Genomic DNA, 19,017 nt, shown 5'->3' on the forward strand with positions numbered 1-19,017 from the left:
GAAACAATTAAAGGATTAAAGAATTTTTGGACTACCTGACAGTCATGATAAAAAAAAAAAAGCCTAGACATCTCAACATAAGAAGTTATCAAAGAAAAATATCTAGATATTTCTGAACAAATAAATGAAATAGAAATTGAAAGAATCCACAAATCACTTACAGAAACAAACCTCCTAATGATAACTTCCAGGAATATAATAGCTAAATTCAAGAGCCCCCAAGCCATGTAAAAAATAATGTAAGCAGCCAGAAAAAAAAATTAAAATGCTATGGAACTATAATGAGGTTCATACAAGCCTTAACAACTTCTAAATTAAAGTATCAGAAGGCATGAAATATGATTTTCCAGAAGGCAACATATCTAGATTTATAATCATCATAGCCAATGATTCAGCAAAACAGAATACTATTTCAGGGGGGGAAAGTGTTCATTCAGTAAAATAAAAAATTTCCAAGCATTCCTAAGAAAAAGATCACATCTAAACGGAACTTTTGAAGTCCAAACACAAAAACCAAGAGAAGTTTAAAAAGATAAATAATAGGAAAATTTAAGGGACTCAATTAAGTCAAACTGTATGTATTCCTACATGGAAAGAGGATGTTTGTGATTCTTTAAAATTCTTATTAATAGCAGAGAAACTAGATGGAGTACACTTGGGTGTAAGAAGAATATTGCAGAGTAGATTAAAAACAGAATGTTACTATATGTTGTTTACAAGAAACATATATGAGGGAGGGTGCCATGCACAGGAAAAAGGTAAAGGATTAGAGCAGAATTTATTGTGCATTAATTAAAGTAAAAAATGCAGACATGGTAAAAATCATCTCAGAGAAAGCTAAAGAAAAAATAAATCTGACTAAACGAGAAAACGAAGGAATTACATCTTCCTATAAGGTACTATGAACAATGAAGTAATATTGATACTATACATATAGGCACCAAATGGTATAGCCTCTAAATATTTAAAAGAGAAATTAAACTAACTTCAGAACGAAATAGACAGTAAAATCATATTCATTGGGGACATCAACTTCCCCTTTCAGATCTATATAAATTAAAACAAAATATAAAGGAGAAAGAAGTAATGGAAGTGAAATCTTAGAAAAGTTAGAATTAATAGATCTCTGGGGGAAAAAAAAGAATGGCAATCGACAGGAATATACCTTCTATTCTGCAGTTTTTAGCTCCTACACAAAAATCAACCATGTATTAGTGTATAAAAATTTCATAATCAAATGTAGAAAAGCAGAAGTAACAAATTCATCCTTTTCAGATCATATCACAATAAGAATTTCAATAAATAAGGCACCATGGAGAGATAAATAAAAATTAATTGGAGAATAAATCATCTAATCCATCAAAGAGTGTGGGTAAAATAACAAATAATAGAATCAATCAATACTTTTATTAATGAGAATGACAATGAGGAGACAACATATCAAAATTCATGGGATATCCCAAAAGTGGCACTTAGAGGAAAATTTATATCTCTAAATGTTTATATCATGTTTTCTTTGATATGCCATATACCAAAATTGGAGCATTACAGAGAAGATTAGCATAGTGCTTGAGCAAGAATAAAACACAAATTCAAGAAGTAGTGCATATTTTTTTACTCTATTACAAAAATGAACAATTTGGAAATAGGTTTTGAGTGACAATACATGTAAAATCCATTGGAATTGCTGGTGAATTTTGGGAAGGGAAGGGAGACAACATGGATTGTGTAACTTTGGGAAAAATGTGCACATCTATTACTGGAATAATTTTTAAAATAAATACTTGCATCATTTAAATAGAGAAAATGCAAATAAATGAATTGAAAATGTATGTAAAAAACTAGAAAAAGAGCAAATTTAAAATCTTAATTTAATGATTAAATAGGAAATACTAAAAATTAAAGGATAAAATTAAATTTATAGTAAGAGAGCCATTGAACTAATAAATAAGACTAGGAGTTTGAGAAGGAATCCTATTGAATTATTTTTATGAAATGATTACGTTATTGTTCCCTAAGACAGGAAGAACAAAATGCATAGAAAATTATAAGCCAATTTTATTAATGCATGTAGATGAAAAATTTTAAATAAGTTACTAGCAGAGAAAATACAGCACAATATAACTAGAATCATTCACTATGACCTGGTGGAATATAAACCAGTAATGCAGGGCTGGCATGAGAAAACTATCCAGCATAATTGGTCATATCTATTTCCAAACTAATGGAAATCACATAATTATCTGAAGATAGAGGCAGAAAAAGCCTTTGACCAAAAAAAAAGTGTACTTCACATGACAATAAAAATGAAAAACAAATTAGGAAAACATAAAATAGATTACATATAAAATCTATAGATAAGGGAATGAATTATGATAAACTAGACATAGAAAACATTACAAGATATAAAAATAATTTTCACTACAAAAATTTTTAAATGTTTTTTCTATATTTGCAACCATTTGATGAGTAACAAAAAAACTAAGAAAAGATTTATAGTAAATATTTCTGACAAAAGCCTCACTAATCTGAGTTAAATTTATTTTGAACACAAAATATTCTCTACTTGATAAATGGTCAAAGGATATGAATAATTCTCAGAAGAAGAAATTAAAACTCTTACAGAGATGCAAATTTTAAAAACTCCAGAATATCATCTTATATCTATCCAGATATTGAACCACCCCTACATTCTTCTAGGAATCCAACCTGATCATAGTGCATGATTTTTGTTAAGTATTATTGTAATCTCCTTACTGGCATTGTTATAGGTAAGAGAGGGTTCTAAGCATGACAGGAAGGTTTGCAGGGGAGAGTGACATGAGACCAACAGGAAAGGATTCTGGAATCTTGAATAAAAAGGTTTGAGGTAGGTTTGGGGAATATAATAGGATGAATTTTAGTGGGCCAGTATCAGGTTGTTAACCATAGGTTTAAAGGCCAACAGAAATTCAAACCAGGGCAGAGCCTGGTCTGAGATCAAAACACAGACCACTCAGTAACAGGGAAGTATTTTAATTAAGCAGGGATAGGTTTAAAGGGAAAGAGAGTAACCCTGATTCTAATTTTCTCTATCTAAAATCCTCAGGATCTATTGTCTCTTCATGGTGTTGGTCTATACTACACATTACCTCAATTATTTAAAATTCTCACTCCCTGTTCTACTAATCCTGAACTAAAATCCCACCTTAGTATGTATTGAAGGGTTGTGGTCTGTGGCAAGATTAGCAGGGCCAAGGAGAAAGATCCCAAATCCAAATGGATTTAGATCTCACTCACAACAGCTTCACTTGAGACAATGTTGAGTCAGGCTAGAGGTAGTTCAAGAATCTTCTTCATGGGAATCATAGATCTTAACAGGAAGGACAGGTAAAGGTAATCCTCAAGGTAGGTTGGCAGCAAAGCCTCCTAGATGCCTGCAGTCAGTAAAACCCCAGAGAGATTCTCTGCTGCTGAGTTTTTCACTCAACCCCCTTTTTTCAAGATTCCAGAATCCTTTCCTGCTGGTCATATGCCACTCTCCTTTACAAACCTCCCTCTCATTCTTATAATCCTCTTTTACCTATAATAGATTTTATTTAAAATTTTAGCATAAATTCTAGGGGAAATGGTTTATATTTTTACTCTGTTAATACTCTCCCTGGTTTCAGTATCAAAACTGTAAGGCACAGAAGAATTTTGGTAGAATTTTCCCTATTTTTACAAATAGTCTATATACTATAAGGATAAATTGTTCTTTAAACTTTTGATAGAACAAACTTGCAAATATATTAGTTTTTTTCACTTAGGGAACTCATTTCTGGCTTGGTCATTTTTTAATGAGGTTATTTAAATAAATGTTTCTTCTATTAATCTGGGATGTTTACATTTCTATAAACATCCAACCATTTAATTTATATTATTGACTATAATCACATATTGTTGGACAAAATAGTCCCTAAAATTGCTTTTATTGGACCTTACTTCATTGGGCATCCATTTCTTTTTTATTTTTGCTACTAAGAATTTTTTTTTCTTCTTTTTCTTTAAAAAGTCAAATGAAGGGGGTAGCTGGGTGGCTCAATGGATTGAGTCAGGCCTAAAGATGGGAGGTCCTAAGTTCAAATATGACCTCAGACACTTCCCAGCTGTGTGACCCTGGGCAAATCACTTAACCCCCATTGCCTAGCCCTTACCACTCTTCTGCCTTGGAGCCAATACACAGTATTGACTCCAAGATTGAAGGTAAGGGTTTAAATAAAAAAAAATATAAAGTCAAAAGAAAAAAAGTTTGACATTTTATACTTTTATAAAAGAAGATTCTATATTAGTTCTTTTTACTTTCAATATTATTAGTGTCTACTTTAATTTTCAGGATTTCCATATCCAAGATTTATAATTTGTTGTTCTTTATAGTTTTTATTTAAAGTTGCTTGGTAAGTTTACTGATTTTATCTGTTTCTCTGGAATTGTGTTTTTGTCTCTGTTTCTGAGTCTTTCTTTCTCTCTCTGTGTGTGTATTTCTCTTTCTCTATTTCTGTGCCTATGTCGCTGTCTCTGGGTATTTTTTTTCTTTTAACCTTTTATTGATATAAATTTTCCTCTAAGTACTACGTTAGTAGTTAGTCAATAAATTTGGATATGTTGTTTCATTGATATCATTACATCTAATCAAAATTGATGTTTCTTTCAATTTTTCTTAGATTAACTCATTTGCTAGGGTTAAATTTTTTAAATTTTCAATTGATTTTAACAACTGTTTCCAAGGTTTTGTATTGAATAAACTTTTATTTTATCTAATTAATATTTTTGCTTTTCTATATTTGTTTGTAATGTTCTTATTCCCTAATACATGATCAATTTTTGTGAAGATGCCATGCATAGTTGAGGAAAAGTGTATACTTCTTGCTATTCCCATTCAATGTTCTTGAAAAGACTATAATATCTAACTTTTTTCCCTAAAATTCTATTCATGTTCTTAAATTCTTCCTTGTTTGTTATGTGGTTAGATTATCTAGATCTGGAAGAGATAACAAGATGTTGTTTACTTGAATAGTTTCACTATTTACTGATAAAACTGATTTAACTTTTTCTTCAAGAATCTGAATATTAAGATGTTTAGTAAATATATTTTGTTTTATTACCTTTAGTAACTTTTATTGAAAAAATATAGTCTTCCTGATTTTCCCTTTTAATTAAGTCTAGTTTTCTTTTTCCTTTTGGTCTGAATTGAAACAAAATAGAATCTGCTCATCCCGTATTTTAACTCTATGAGAGTCTTTCTATTTTAAGTGGCTCTCTTGTAAATGACCTATTGTTGCATTCCTTTTTTAATCCATTCTGCTGTTATCTTCATTTTATGGTGGAATTTATCTCATGTACATCTCTTTCTCTTTTATGTTTATCTCTATTCTCTTTTTTTACCAAGAAAAATGGAAGTAAGATTCAAATATCTTCCATGTGCACCAATTATGAGATTATTTCCTGACCTTTAGCAAATTCCTTTTTCTCACATTTTCATTACTCTTTCAAATCATAGCCTCATACATATTCCTTCTCTCTAAATAGATGATCCAATTGCTCTAATCATGAAAATGATCTTAGAGTTCACATATATCATCTTCACATATGGAAATATAAACTGTGAAACACTATTAAATTCCTGATGATGTCTTCCTTTTGTTTATCTTTTTATGCTTTTTGAACTTCTTTTTTTTAATTTCAAGGTTTCTATTCACCTCTAGCCTTTTTTATCAGAAATGATAGAAAGTTCACTTTCCTTAACTATGCCCAACTTTCAATTTAGTTTTGCTGGGTAATTTATTCTTGGGTATATCCTTAACTTTGTTGCCTTTAAGAATATGGTATTGCAAATCTTCTCCATTGTAATGATAGCTGTTAAATCTTGTATACTTTTGACTGTGACTCCATAAGCTATAAATTCTTTCTGTTTTTTTTTTCCTTTTTTTATTTGGAAGCTTTGACTTTTAGCTATATACTGGGATTTTTCATATGGGTATTTATTTCAATTAGTTATTAGTGGAATCTGTTCATTTAACTTCATCATCTGGTTATAAAATACAGGTACAATTTTCCATTGTAATTTTTTGAAACATGATGTCTAGTCTCTGTTTTTTGTCATGACTTTCAGACAGCCTAGCAATTCTTAAATGATTTCTCTTTAACATAGTTTCCAGGTTAGTTTTTTTTTGATGAAATATTTCATATGTCTTTTGATTTATTTTTTATTCTTTTCACTTTTTTATTGTTTTTTGAAGTATAATGGAGTAATTAACTTCCATTTGAAAATATTGATATTTTTGGAGTAATTTTCTTCAGCATTTTTGTGTTGCTCTTTACCAAGCTGTTAATTATATTAATTTATATCTCTGGGAATGTGGAGAATATCTGACCTGAGTTTTTCTCTTTTATGCCTTATGCTTTCCAAACATAGTCTCTGAAGCCTATAAGTTCTTGGTGCTTCCAACTTCATTTGATTCATAGTTATATCTCTTCACTACACTCTTATTAAACAATGATCTGGTCCTCACATGGGCAGGACCCATGCTCCCTCACAACTGGGACCACTTCTCTCTGCCAGGGAATTCTGTTCTAGATATGATTAACAATCAATAGTTGCCAAATGTAATTTCAATTTCTATTTTACATTAGAGTAACTTGGATCTCTTTATACCTAGGAATTCAGTCCCCTTAGTGTTCCTGGGCACTAAGCTGCTCCCTGCTGTTGCTTCCTGTGACAGAGCCTTATGCTACTGCCATTACAAAGTGCTGCTTCTACCACATTGCAAGCTTCTGGCTAGTCTTAGCCCTACTATCTTCATACCTCTGTTTTCATCTTCTTAATCTGATTTGGGTTGGGAAAAAAATGACTCTCAATTGCTTTTGGTAGTTACCACATTGAAAATTTGATTTATCATACTTTTTATAGTCACTTCGGGGTAATGTTGAAAGAGTTCATTGGAAATTTTCTTACCTTATTCCACTGTCTTGACTCTTGCTCCTTTTGTATACTTTAATTCCTGTAGTAAACTTAGAAAATCTTGGTCCAGAATCTTCCCTGAGAAAGGCAGTCCTGACACATTTGGGATTAAAATAGAAGAAAATAAATCATTTTCCTGAAAAAATTATGTATGTGATACATAAATTCTGTATCAGGAATTTAAGAGGCCTAAGGTATCAGTGATATTGTCTCTGTTTCCAACAGGTCAAAAGGTAACACGTTAATCATTTGCAATTCCTGTCCATGTTTTTTTTTTTTCCAAAAATACTCAATATTGAGTCTAGTCAGTCTACTGAATATTCTGCTATAATCATTTAATATTTTGTATGTTATAGTGTTATAGTGCAATAACTAGGTGTCTTTTTTTTGTTTTCTCTCTTGAAACATACCTTACTAATCATCTATTCTAGTCTTCAAATCCTTAAATACATTTATTTCATAATTTCCTTTTTGCATGTAATTTACTCCTTGAAATAGATTAATTTTAGATATGAATCACAAAATTCCTCTAATTCTAAGACCTCCAGTTTTTACAATATTAAGGGATTCTTTCTAAAAATGTCAGAAAGGGGGGACTTCTGGTTAACATGGCTGCACTGTAGACCTAGGACTCTTCCTCTATGCATGACATACCTATATAGACTACTTCAAAAGGCAAAAAAAAAACCAATTCATATGAACAAAGGGATTCTACAGTATGGCACCACATTGAAGGTTTGTAGGATTTGGGCATTTCCACACTATAAGCAGGTGAAATATCTTCCACCAAAACATGAGTTGATCAACACTCCCCCACCTCACCTACAGAGCCAGAGACAGAGCCAGTGCAATAGAATCAGTGAGTGAGTGAGGGGCAAACCAGTTCTTAAAGACAAGAATTAGACAATTGGAAGCCAATGATCTTGCAAAACAATAAGAATTTATGAAGCAAAGTAAAAAACTGACAAAATAGAAGAAAACATAAAATATCTCACTGACAAGATGATAGTTCAGGAAAACCAGGTTTGAAGAAACAATTTGAGAATCATTGTTCTACCTGAAAACCCAGAAATGAACAGAAATCTTGATGTCATACTACAAGAAAATATCTAAGGAAGCTGCACTGGTGTTCTTGAAAAAGGGGGCAAAATAAACATTGAAAGAGTTCATAGAACACTCTCTACACTAAGTCCTCAAAAATTCAACCCTTAGGAATGTAATTGCCAAATTCAAGAACTTAAGAAGCCAAAAAGAGTCAATTCAGATATCAAGGAGCACCAATCAGGATGACAAAAGGATTACTGGCAGCTTCCACACTAAAGGACACCAAGGCATGGAATATAATATTCAGAAAGGAAAGAGAATTGAGTCTTCAACCAAAGATCACCTATGCATCAAAACTGACTATATACATCCAGGGGAAAGTATGGGCATTCAACAAAATAGAAGATTCCCAAGTACTTAAAAGAAAAGACCAGAAGTAAGTAGAAAGTTTGATATCAAACACAAAATTCAAGAAAAATATAAAAACATAAAGAGAGAGATGAAATGGAAAAACATATTTTTATTTAAATTTTCTTTTCTAAGGGCTTCAATAAGATCGAATTGTTTATATTAATATATAGAAAAAGGTAATTTGGAACTCCCCAAAATCATATTAACTATTAGAGCAATTAGAAGAATCATTCACAGGTAGAGATTGGGGTAATAAGTGGTGTAAGACGATATGCAAAAAAAAAAAAAAAAGAAAAGAAAAAGGGAAGGGGGAATAAAAGATGGCACCAAGAGAAACTTGAAGAAATAAGATAAATAGGATAATCTATATAACACAAAGAGGCGCATGGGAAGGGGAAGGGAAGAATATTATTATAAGAAGGTAAGGAAGAGAGTTCTAATACATAATACTTAAGACTTACTCTCAGTGAAATCAGTTGTGAGATGGAAGAACATCTATATCCATTGAGGTATCGAATTCTATCTTACCTTACAGGAAAAGTGAGAAGAGAACACCAAGGGGGTGAGGTGGGGCGAGGAGTACAAAAAGGGAGGGGAAAAGAGGGGAGAGGGAATGAAATAGATGCTAAAAATGATAAGAACAAAAAGGAAGGGGGGAAGAGAGAAGCATAATAAGAGTGGGGATTAGGAGGACTGATTAAAAGCAAACCACTGATTTAAAAGGATGAATGGAAAGAAGAAAGGGGAGAACTAGGAGAGGATATCAAAACATTGGGGAATAGACAAGTAGCAATCATAACTTTGAATATGAATGGGATGAACACACCCGTAAAATGAAAGCAAATAACAGAGTGGATTAGAAACTAAAATCTTATCATATGTTGTTTACAAGAAACACACATGACATGGGTAGACACTCAGAAGGTTAGAATTAAAGATTGGAGCAAAATATATTGGGCCTCAATTGTGAAATAGAAGGCATGCTTTGTAGTCATGATATCTGTCAAAACCAAAGTAAAAATAAATCTGATTAAAAGAGATATATAGACAATAAGGAAATACCAGTACTCAACATGTATGCACCAAATGATATAGCTTCCCAAATTTTTAAAGGAGAAACTAGTGGAAGTGAAGGAGGAAATACATAGTAAAATTATACTAGTGGGAGACTGGAACATTCCTATATCAAATCTAGATAAATCAAACCAAAAATAAATAAGAAAGAGGTAAGTGATGTGAATGAAATCTTAGAAAAATTAGAATTAATAGATGTATGGAGAAAAATAAATAGGGACAAAAATGATACTCCTTCTTTTCAGTAGCATATGGTACATTCACAAAGACTAAGCAAATACTAGGGCTTAAAAATGGCAAAAAAGTGCAAAGGAGGAGAAATAATAAATGCATATATTTCAGATAATAATGTAATGAAAATAATAATATGTAACTGTACATGGAGGGCCAAATCAAAATTTAACTAGAAATTAAATGATATAATCCTCCAAAATAGGTTAAAGAAGAATTTATTAATAATTCCATTAAAAAAACAATGATGAGACATCCTTTCAAAATCAATGGGATGCAGCCAAAGCAGTGGTCAGGGGGAAATTTATATCCTTGAGTTCATATATTAACAAATTAGAGAGGGCAGAGATCAATGAATTGGATATGCAAATCAAAAAAAAAACTTGAAAGTGAACAAATTAAAAATCCCCAGATAAAATTAAATTAGAGAACCTAAAAATTAAAAGAGTAATTAATAAAATTGAAAGTGATAGAACCATTTAATTAATAAATAAGAGTAGAAGCTTGTATTTTGAAAAAAAGACAAATAAATTAGACAAAGTACTAGAAAATCTAATTTAAAAAAGAAGAAAACCAAATTAACAGTATCAAAAAGAGACCTTACATCCTATGAAGAGGAAAATAAGGCAATCATTAAAAACTATTTTGCCCAATTATGTGGCAATAATTATGGCAATCTAGATGATTTGGATGAATATTTATAAAAATTTACATTGTATAGATTAACAGAAGAAATAGAATACTTAAATAATCCCAGATCAGAAAAAGAAATTTAACAAGCCATCAAAGAACTCCCTAAGAAAAAAACTCCCAGAACCAGATGGATTCACAAATTAATTCTATCAAACATTCCTAGGACAAGGAAATCTCAATTATATACAAACTATTTGACATAATAAGCAAAGAAAGAATTCTACCAAATTCCTTTTGTGACACAAATATAGTACTGATTCCAAAGCCAGGTAGATCAAAAAGAAAGAAAAAATACTATAGACCAATCTCCTTAATGAACATAGATGAAAAAATCTTAAATAGAATACCAGCAAAAGGACTCCAGCAAGTGATTACCAGGGTTATTCATTATGATCAGTTGGGATTTAAACTAGGAATACAAGTATGGTTCAATATTAGGAAAACCCTCCACATAATTGACAACATCAATAATCAAACCAACAGAAATCATATTATGATCTCAATAGATGCAGAAAAATCCTTTGACAAAATATAACAGTCGTTCCTATTGAAAACAGAAAGTATAAGAATAGGAGGACCTTTCCTAAAATTAATAAACAGTATCTAAAACAATCTGTAAGCATCATCTGCAATGGGGATAAACTAGAAGCATTCCTAATAAGATCAGGAGTGAAACAAGGATGCCCATTATCACCCCTATTATTTATCATCATACTAGAAGCATTAGCATTAGCAATTAGAGAAGAAAAAAAATTGAAGGTATTAAAATAAGCAATGAGGAGACCAAGCTATCACTCTTTGTGGACAATATGATGGTCTACTTCAAGAATACTAGAGAATCAACTAAAAAGCTACTGGAAATAATCAACAACTTTAGTAAAGTTGCAGGATAAAAAAATAAACCTATGTAAGTCATCAGCATTTCTATATATTTCCAACACATCTCAGTAGCAAGAATTAGAAAGAGAAATTCCATTTTAAATCAGACTAGACAACATAAAATACTTAGGAACCTATCTGCCAAGACAAACACAGGAACTATATGAACACTACTACAAATCACTTTCCACACAATTATAACTAGATCTAAATAATTGGTAAAAAACATTAATTGCTCATGGGTAGGACGAACTAACATAATAAAAATAAGAAATTCTACCCAAATGTATTTACTTACTTAGTGCTATATGCATCAAAATACCAAGAAACATTTTGACAGAATTAGAACAAACCATAACAAAATTTGGAAGAACAAAAGATCAAGGCTATCCAGGAAACAATGAAAAAAAATGTGAAGGAAGGTGGCCTACCAGTACCAGATCTCAAACTATACTATAAATCAGTGGTCAACAAAACTATGGTACTAAGAGACAGAAAGGAGGATCAGTGGAATAGACTTGGGTTAAGTCACCTCAGGATGACTGCCTTTGATAAACTCAAAGATCCCAGATTTTTGGACAAAAATCCACTATTTGACAAAAACTGCTGGGAAAATTTGAAGACAACATTGGATAACTGGGTTTGGATCAATACCTCACACTCTACACCAAGATAAATTCAGAATGGGTGAATGACTTGAATATAAAGAAGGAAACTATAAGTGAATTACGTGAACATGGAATAGTATACTTGTCAGATCTTTGGGATATGAATGATTTTAAGATCAAACAAGAGTTAGAAAAAATTATAAAATGTAAAATAGATATAGATATAGATATATGCATAAATACATATATATGTGTATATATATATATCATACAACTAGAGCTAAAAAAGACGTTAATGCTAAAAGAAAGGGATAAAGAATCAAAATGGGGTAAATGTATATGTGATAAATAAGCACATGGTGGGAGAGGGGAGAGAACATCAATACACTGGAAGGGTAAAGAGGTTGGAGATAGAAAATACTAAATTCTTACCTGCATTGAAATTGACTCAAAGAGGGAAGAACAATAAAATATATTTAGGCAGAGAATGGATTTGTGCCATATAGGGAAGTAGAAGGGTAACAAAAGGACTATTGGGGAGGGAAGCAGTAAAATGGAGGGAGACAGGGGTAGTTTAAAAAGATTGTAAAGAAAATAAGAGGGGAATAAGAAGGGGTTGGGTAGAAAGGGAAATAAAATAAGGTTGGGAATTAGGGGGACTGATTAAAAACAAATATTGGTGTAGAAGGAAATAGTGAAAGAAGAAAAGTAGAGTAGAAATCAAAATGCTGGGAAATACACAGCTGGTAATCATAACTCTGAATGTGAATGAAATGGGCTCACCCATAAAATGCAATTGAATAGCAGAGTGGATTAGAAACCAAAACCCTAACATATGTTGTCTACAAGAAACACATATGAGAAAGGTAGACACCCATAGGGTAAAAGTAAGAGGATGGAGACAAATCTATTGGGCATCAACTGATAAAAAGAAGGCAGGAGTTGTAATAATGATATCTGAGAAAGCCAAAGTAAAAATAGATCTCATCAAAAGAGATAGGGAAGGTAATTACATCCTCATAAAAGGCAGTATAGACAATGAGGAAATATCAGTACTCAAGTTGTATGTACCAAATGGCATAGAATCCAACTTTCTAAAGAAGAAACTAAGAGTTCAAGGATGAAATAGTTAGAAAAAACTTTATTAGTGGGAGACCTGATACTTCCTCTATCAGAACTAGATACATTGAATCAAAAAATAAATAAGAAAGAGGTAAGAGAAGTGAATGAAATCTTAGAAAATAAGTTAGTAGATATGTGGAGAAAAATACTTAGAGAAAAAAGGAATATACCTTCTTTTCAGCAGCACATGGTACATTCACAGAGATTGATGATGCATTAGAACATAAAAACATTACAAACAAGTGCAAAAGAGCAGAAATAATGAATTCAACCTTTTCAGATCACAATGCAATGAAAATAATAATCAGTAAGGGTACATGGAGAGGCAAATCAAAAATTAATTGGAAACTAAACAATATGATTCTACAAAATTGGTTAAAAAACAAATCACAGAAACAATGAATAATTTCATTGCATAAAATGAAAATGATGAGACATCCTTTCAAAATCTATGAGAAGCAGCCAAAGCAATACTCAGGGGGAAATTTATATCCTTGATTTCATATTTTAACAAATTAGGGAGGGTCAATAAATTGGACATGCAAATTAAGAAACTAGAAAGTAAACAAATTAAAAATCCTCAGATGAAGACTAAATTAGAGATCCTAAAAATCAACAGAGAAATTAATAAAAATGAAAGTCAAAGAACTATTGCTTTAACAAATAAGACTAGAAGCTGGTACTTTGAAAAAACAAATAAAATAGACAAAGTACTGGTCAGTCTAATTTAAAAATGAAAGAAGAAAACCAAATTGACAGTATCCAAGATAAAAAGGGAAACCTCACCTCTAATGAAGAGGAAATAAAATCAATCGCTAAAAATTATTGTGCCCAATTATATGTCAATAAATATGGCCTTCTAGGTGATATGGATGAATATTTACAAAAATATAAATTGCCTAGACTAACAGAGGAAGAAATAGACTACCTGAACAACTCCATATCTGAAAAAGATATTGGAAAATCCATCAAATAACTTCCTAGGAAAAAATCCCCAGGTCAAGATGGATTCCCAAATGAATTCTATCAAACATTCAAAGAACAACTAATCCCATTATTATACAAATTATTTGACATAATAAGCAAGTAAGATAGAATTCAATACCCCAATGGATCTAGATGCTCTTCCCTCTCAGAACTGATTTCACTGAGAGTAAGGTTTAAGTATTACCTATTAGCACTCTCTTCCTTTCCTTCATATAAGAATATTCTTTCCCTCCCCTTCCCATGGGTATCTTTGTGTGATAAAATTGTTTCTATTATCTTATTTCTTCACATATCTCTTGGTGCCAACTTTGATTCCCCTGTCCCTTTTAGTTTTTTTGCAGATCATCTTATACCACTTATTACCCCAATCTCTTCCTGTGAATTATTCTTCTAATTACTATAATAGTGAATTAAAATTTTCAGAGTTACAAATAACATTTTCCCCATATATTAATATAAATAATTTTATCTTATTGAAGCCCTTAAAGAAGAAAGTTTGAAAAAAAAAACTTTTCCCCCTTTTCCCTCTCTTATTTACCTTTTCATGTTTCTCTTGATCTTTGTGTTTGGATATCAAACTTTCCACTTAGTTCTGGTCTCTTCATTACAAATACTTGGAAATCTTCTGTTTGTTGATTGCCCATACTTTCCCCTGGAAGCATATAGTCAGTTTTGATAGGTAGGTGATCCTTGGTTGAAGACCCAATTCTCTTGCCTTTCTGAATATCTTATTCCAAACCTTGTGGTCCTTTAGTGTGGAAGCTGCCAGATTTTGTGTAATACTGATTGGTGCTCCTTGATATCTGAATTGTCTCCATTTGGCTTTTGTAATATTTTTTCCTTAGGTTGAAAGCTCTTGAATTTGGCAATTACATACCTGGGAGTTTTCTTTTGAGCATTTTGTGTAGAGAGTGTTCTATGAAATCTTTCAATGTGTATTTTGCCCCCTTGTATAAGAACATCAGGGCAATTGTCTTGGATAATTTCATGTAGTGGGACTTAAAGATTTCTGTTTATTTCTGGATTTTAAGGTAGACCAATTATTCTCAAATTGTCTCTTTGTGATTGGTTTTCCTGGTCTATCATCTTGTCAGTTAGATATTTCATGTTTTCTTCTATTTTGTCAGTCTTTTGATTTTTTTAATTAATTCTTGCTGTTTTGTAAGATCATTGGCTTCTAATTGCCCAATTCTGGTCTTTAAGGCCTAGTTTTCTGCTATAATCTTTGGATTTTGCTTTTTGGTTCACTCTATCCTGCTTTTTGTGGCTTCCAGCTGTTTATCCAATTGGGAGTTCTTGTCCTTTCAACTGTTATTTTCTTTTTGGACTATTTCCCACTTTTCTTGCCAGAAGGCTTCCATCTTTTTTGATAAGTTCAAATTTACATTCTTTAAGAGCTTGTGGCAATTTCCATTTTTTTGGATGGTTTTGGTGCATTTATTTGTATTTTGGTCTTTTTTCTCTATAGCCTGGGTTTTTCCTTCATAAAAAATTATCCAGGGTCAACCTCTTCTTCTTGTTTTTCTTGGTGTTGGGAAGTTGTTCCTGGTCACTGTTTCCCATCAGTATGGTGATTTTCTTTTCCCTTTCCAGTCAGGAATCTGAGTGAGGACGCCAAGCTCTCTGTGCATAGAGCTAAGGAGCAAGGATTTTGCCTGAGGCCAGCTTTCAAATCTCTGCAGCTTCTACTGTTTGCTGCCCTTCTCTATGCTATCTCCCCGGGGATGCCCATTGGTCTGTGCTCTTAAGCCTGCTGGGGTTTCAAGTCTAGCTGCTCTCAGGGGTAGGTCTTTGGTGATTTTAGTCAGCTGCCAAGGATCTAAAGGTGTCCCATAGTCACTCTAGAGGTCCCCTTCACTCACTCGCTGATTCTGGTGCATTCTGGCTATGACTCTTTCTCTGTAGGTGGGGTAGGGGAGGGTAGATCAGCTCCCATTTTTGTGGAAGCTTTTTCACCCCCTTAGAGTGTGGAAATGCCCAAATCCCATGAATCTTCGATGTTGTGCCCTATTGTAGAGTTCCTTCATTTATATGGATGTGTTTTTTTTTGGTCTTTTGATGTAGTTTATGTCAGTAGGTGCTTAGGAAGGGAAGAGCCCTGAGTCTAGACTGCCCCCATGTTTACCCAGAAGTCCCCTGGCCTATTTGTTCTTCCTCAAATATGATACCCTTTTCCCATCTTCATACATACCATTTTAATTTTTGGAACTACCATTTCACTTCAAGTCTCAGTTTCAATCCTAATGTTTATAAGAGGCTATTCCTGATTTCAGTATTTTAAAAAATGCACTCAAAATAATTTTCTTTGTGTTATTTATCTATATATATATCTAATGGTACATGTATGTATATATGTATGTTTGCATATATTTATATAAGTGTATGTGTGTATATGTCCTCAAAAGTAGTTTTCATGATGTGCCCAAAGTAATCTACACATTAAAAGGTAAGAAGGTTCCTAATTAGAAAAGCCAGAGAAACAAAGACCTTTTTCCTAGGTTTTGTTTTTATACTGTCTTTTCCTCTGACTACTCATCTACATGGGAGAGCAAAGGAGTTTAAATGTTGAAGTGAGTAACAGAATACCTACTCTGCTATTTATTAGACTAGTAATCATAATGCTCATCATAAACTAAATGAGGGTTGTCCATCATGACCCAAACGCCAACAAAGAATTTTGCTTAAAATAGAATAAACCTGAGGAAATTAGTTAAGATAATATGGTTCTTTCTTCTAGTCATTGGTGCCTTGAAGCTAGAAACTTCTGATGATTTAAGAGATATTTTAGCCAAGACTTTGAAAGAAATATTCAAGGAATGTATGTATGTAGGTAGGGAGGGAGGGTTTTTTTTCTAATGCAAGGGAATAAATGCAGCCTGGAATAAAATAGCCTTTACAAGAAAAAAAATACAGAAACATCCAAATGATTAGTATTCAGTAACATAGTGTTCAATGGGGACTGAAACCACTAGAGAATATATCCAAAGATATAATTATGGCAGTATTACAAGATGATAGCTAGAATATATTAACAATTCTGAAGAATTGAAGCTGTGAGTTACCCCTCTATAAATGTATCTTGTGCAATCACTTATATGTGTATAGATTACGTTGCTCTACCTTTTCTAGTGGGGATTTCCTCCTCAGAAATGACCCATTATGTCTTCCATCCGTCCCTATTGCTGACATACTGCCAATAAAGGACAGATAAACACAGGGATATCATGAATGAAAGAATTTTCTACCTTTTCATTCACCCTTTATCTGATGGCCAACTTAATTTGCAGCCCAACCCTGGATAATCCTCATGAAGATTAAATTTGTCAAATTGTCATTTGCTTATATAGTTGATCAGTAACTACAGAAGCTAACAACCCAGAAAAATGGTTCTCACCACCATACTTCTTTTTTAGGGGCTGGAGCAAAATTTATTGTTTTGCTTAGTGTTTAAAAAGCAGGGGTAGAAATTATGATCTCAAAGCAAAAGTAAAAATTGATCTGATTAATACAAAAGGAACATTGGGGACCCAAGGGAATGTCACTTAATCTGACCTTCTCCCCTACAAATTATAGATGCAGAACTGTGTGAATAAGAGGATTTCCCCCCACCTGTTAATTTCCAATAACTAAGAAATCTTAAGTGATAAACCAAGAGGGGGAAAAAAAATCAAAATGTTGACACTTTTTTTTAGGCCAAGGTCCCTTTTATTCACTAACATTTATTGAACCTGTTTCTTTTCTCTTATCATCCCTGCAGTGAGAGGAACATGTGGGTAAGAGAAGGAACATGATTATGGTTCTGAACTGGAGTAGGGCAATGGTGTGAAATTCAAGAATTGAATTTATAATCTATATATAAGGGTCCTTGCAGGCTGCATATTGACTTTAGTTTTTAAAATGTAATGCTATGTTTTCTTTATTGTTAAGTATTCCCTAATAAAATATTAATCTGATTCAGGCACATAACTCAGAAATGCTAGAAACCTCTGGATTAGGGGCTTCTAGAGACTTTATATCTAACAGCCACCTCACTGATTCCATATTTCCAAAAGCATCATGTGTTTAGTGTTGGGATGGTAGTTAGCCAGTATCTATTCCAATCCTTTTAAACTTGAGGGAGAAAGGTGAAGGCATTGACTCAGTTTCATAAATGAGCAATAGTGATTGAATTTGAAGTCAAGTCTTCTGTACCCAAACCCATTGTTCTTTCCAACTTAAACAATTTTGACTCTAGAAAATTTTTATCAGCATTTATGATATGCTACTTACATATGGACCAGATACTAGGGATATTGTTTATTGTGATTAAAATTATCAAGCCTGATTTGGGTGTAAGAACTCAGTTTATGGATTAGGCTATCATTATAATACTGATAGGTCAGAGGCTCCCTGAAATGAATGAATGATAGAGTTTTAGGAACTCATTATTCAGTTCCTCCCTTAAATATCTCAAAATATTTCTAATTGGTGTACAGCTAAGTAGGAGGCAGATCATCAAGACATTCATTGTGATTCCTAAGGACAAAGAAAAAGAGAAAAATCAGTCTCTGACCCAGAACCCAGACAGGAACACAATTCTAAATCACAACCATTAAATAGAAGTTAATATAGTGTATGAAAAATAAATTCTCACAGAATATAATCAATGAAACAATCAATATTTGAAAAGATTTTCCTTTGGAATGAGTAGAAATCACATCTAGTTTCTCCTAAAGGAAAGACTGGAGATTGGGGTATTCTGTTATTCAGAGGGGAGAGGTGGAAGTTTGGAGTTGGTTATAGTTACTTAAGAGTGGGGGGAATTATGATTCTTTTGCATTGGAACCAATACACAGTATTGATTCCAAGATGTAAGATAAGGGTTTAGTAATAATAATAATAATAATAATAATAATAATAATAATAATAAAATAACAATAATAATAATTTTACAAATAGTGGGGGGAAAGGAAGACACTCCCTTTTCTGCCCACCTCAGGAGTGGGATGG

The 19,017-nt window shown here is 32.4% G+C and overlaps 1 non-coding gene across 1 annotated transcript; it reads left to right on the plus strand.

The window, feature by feature from the left end:
* The first annotated feature begins 1,509 nt into the window (after positions 1 to 1,509).
* LOC130458610 (U6 spliceosomal RNA) lies at positions 1,510 to 1,614 on the plus strand. Its single transcript, XR_008918024.1, has one exon. It is a non-coding gene; the product is annotated as a U6 spliceosomal RNA (small nuclear RNA).
* The last annotated feature ends 17,403 nt before the right edge of the window (positions 1,615 to 19,017 follow it).

This window comes from Monodelphis domestica, chromosome 3 (assembly GCF_027887165.1).
Source record: "Monodelphis domestica isolate mMonDom1 chromosome 3, mMonDom1.pri, whole genome shotgun sequence".
NCBI lineage: Eukaryota > Metazoa > Chordata > Mammalia > Didelphimorphia > Didelphidae > Monodelphis > Monodelphis domestica.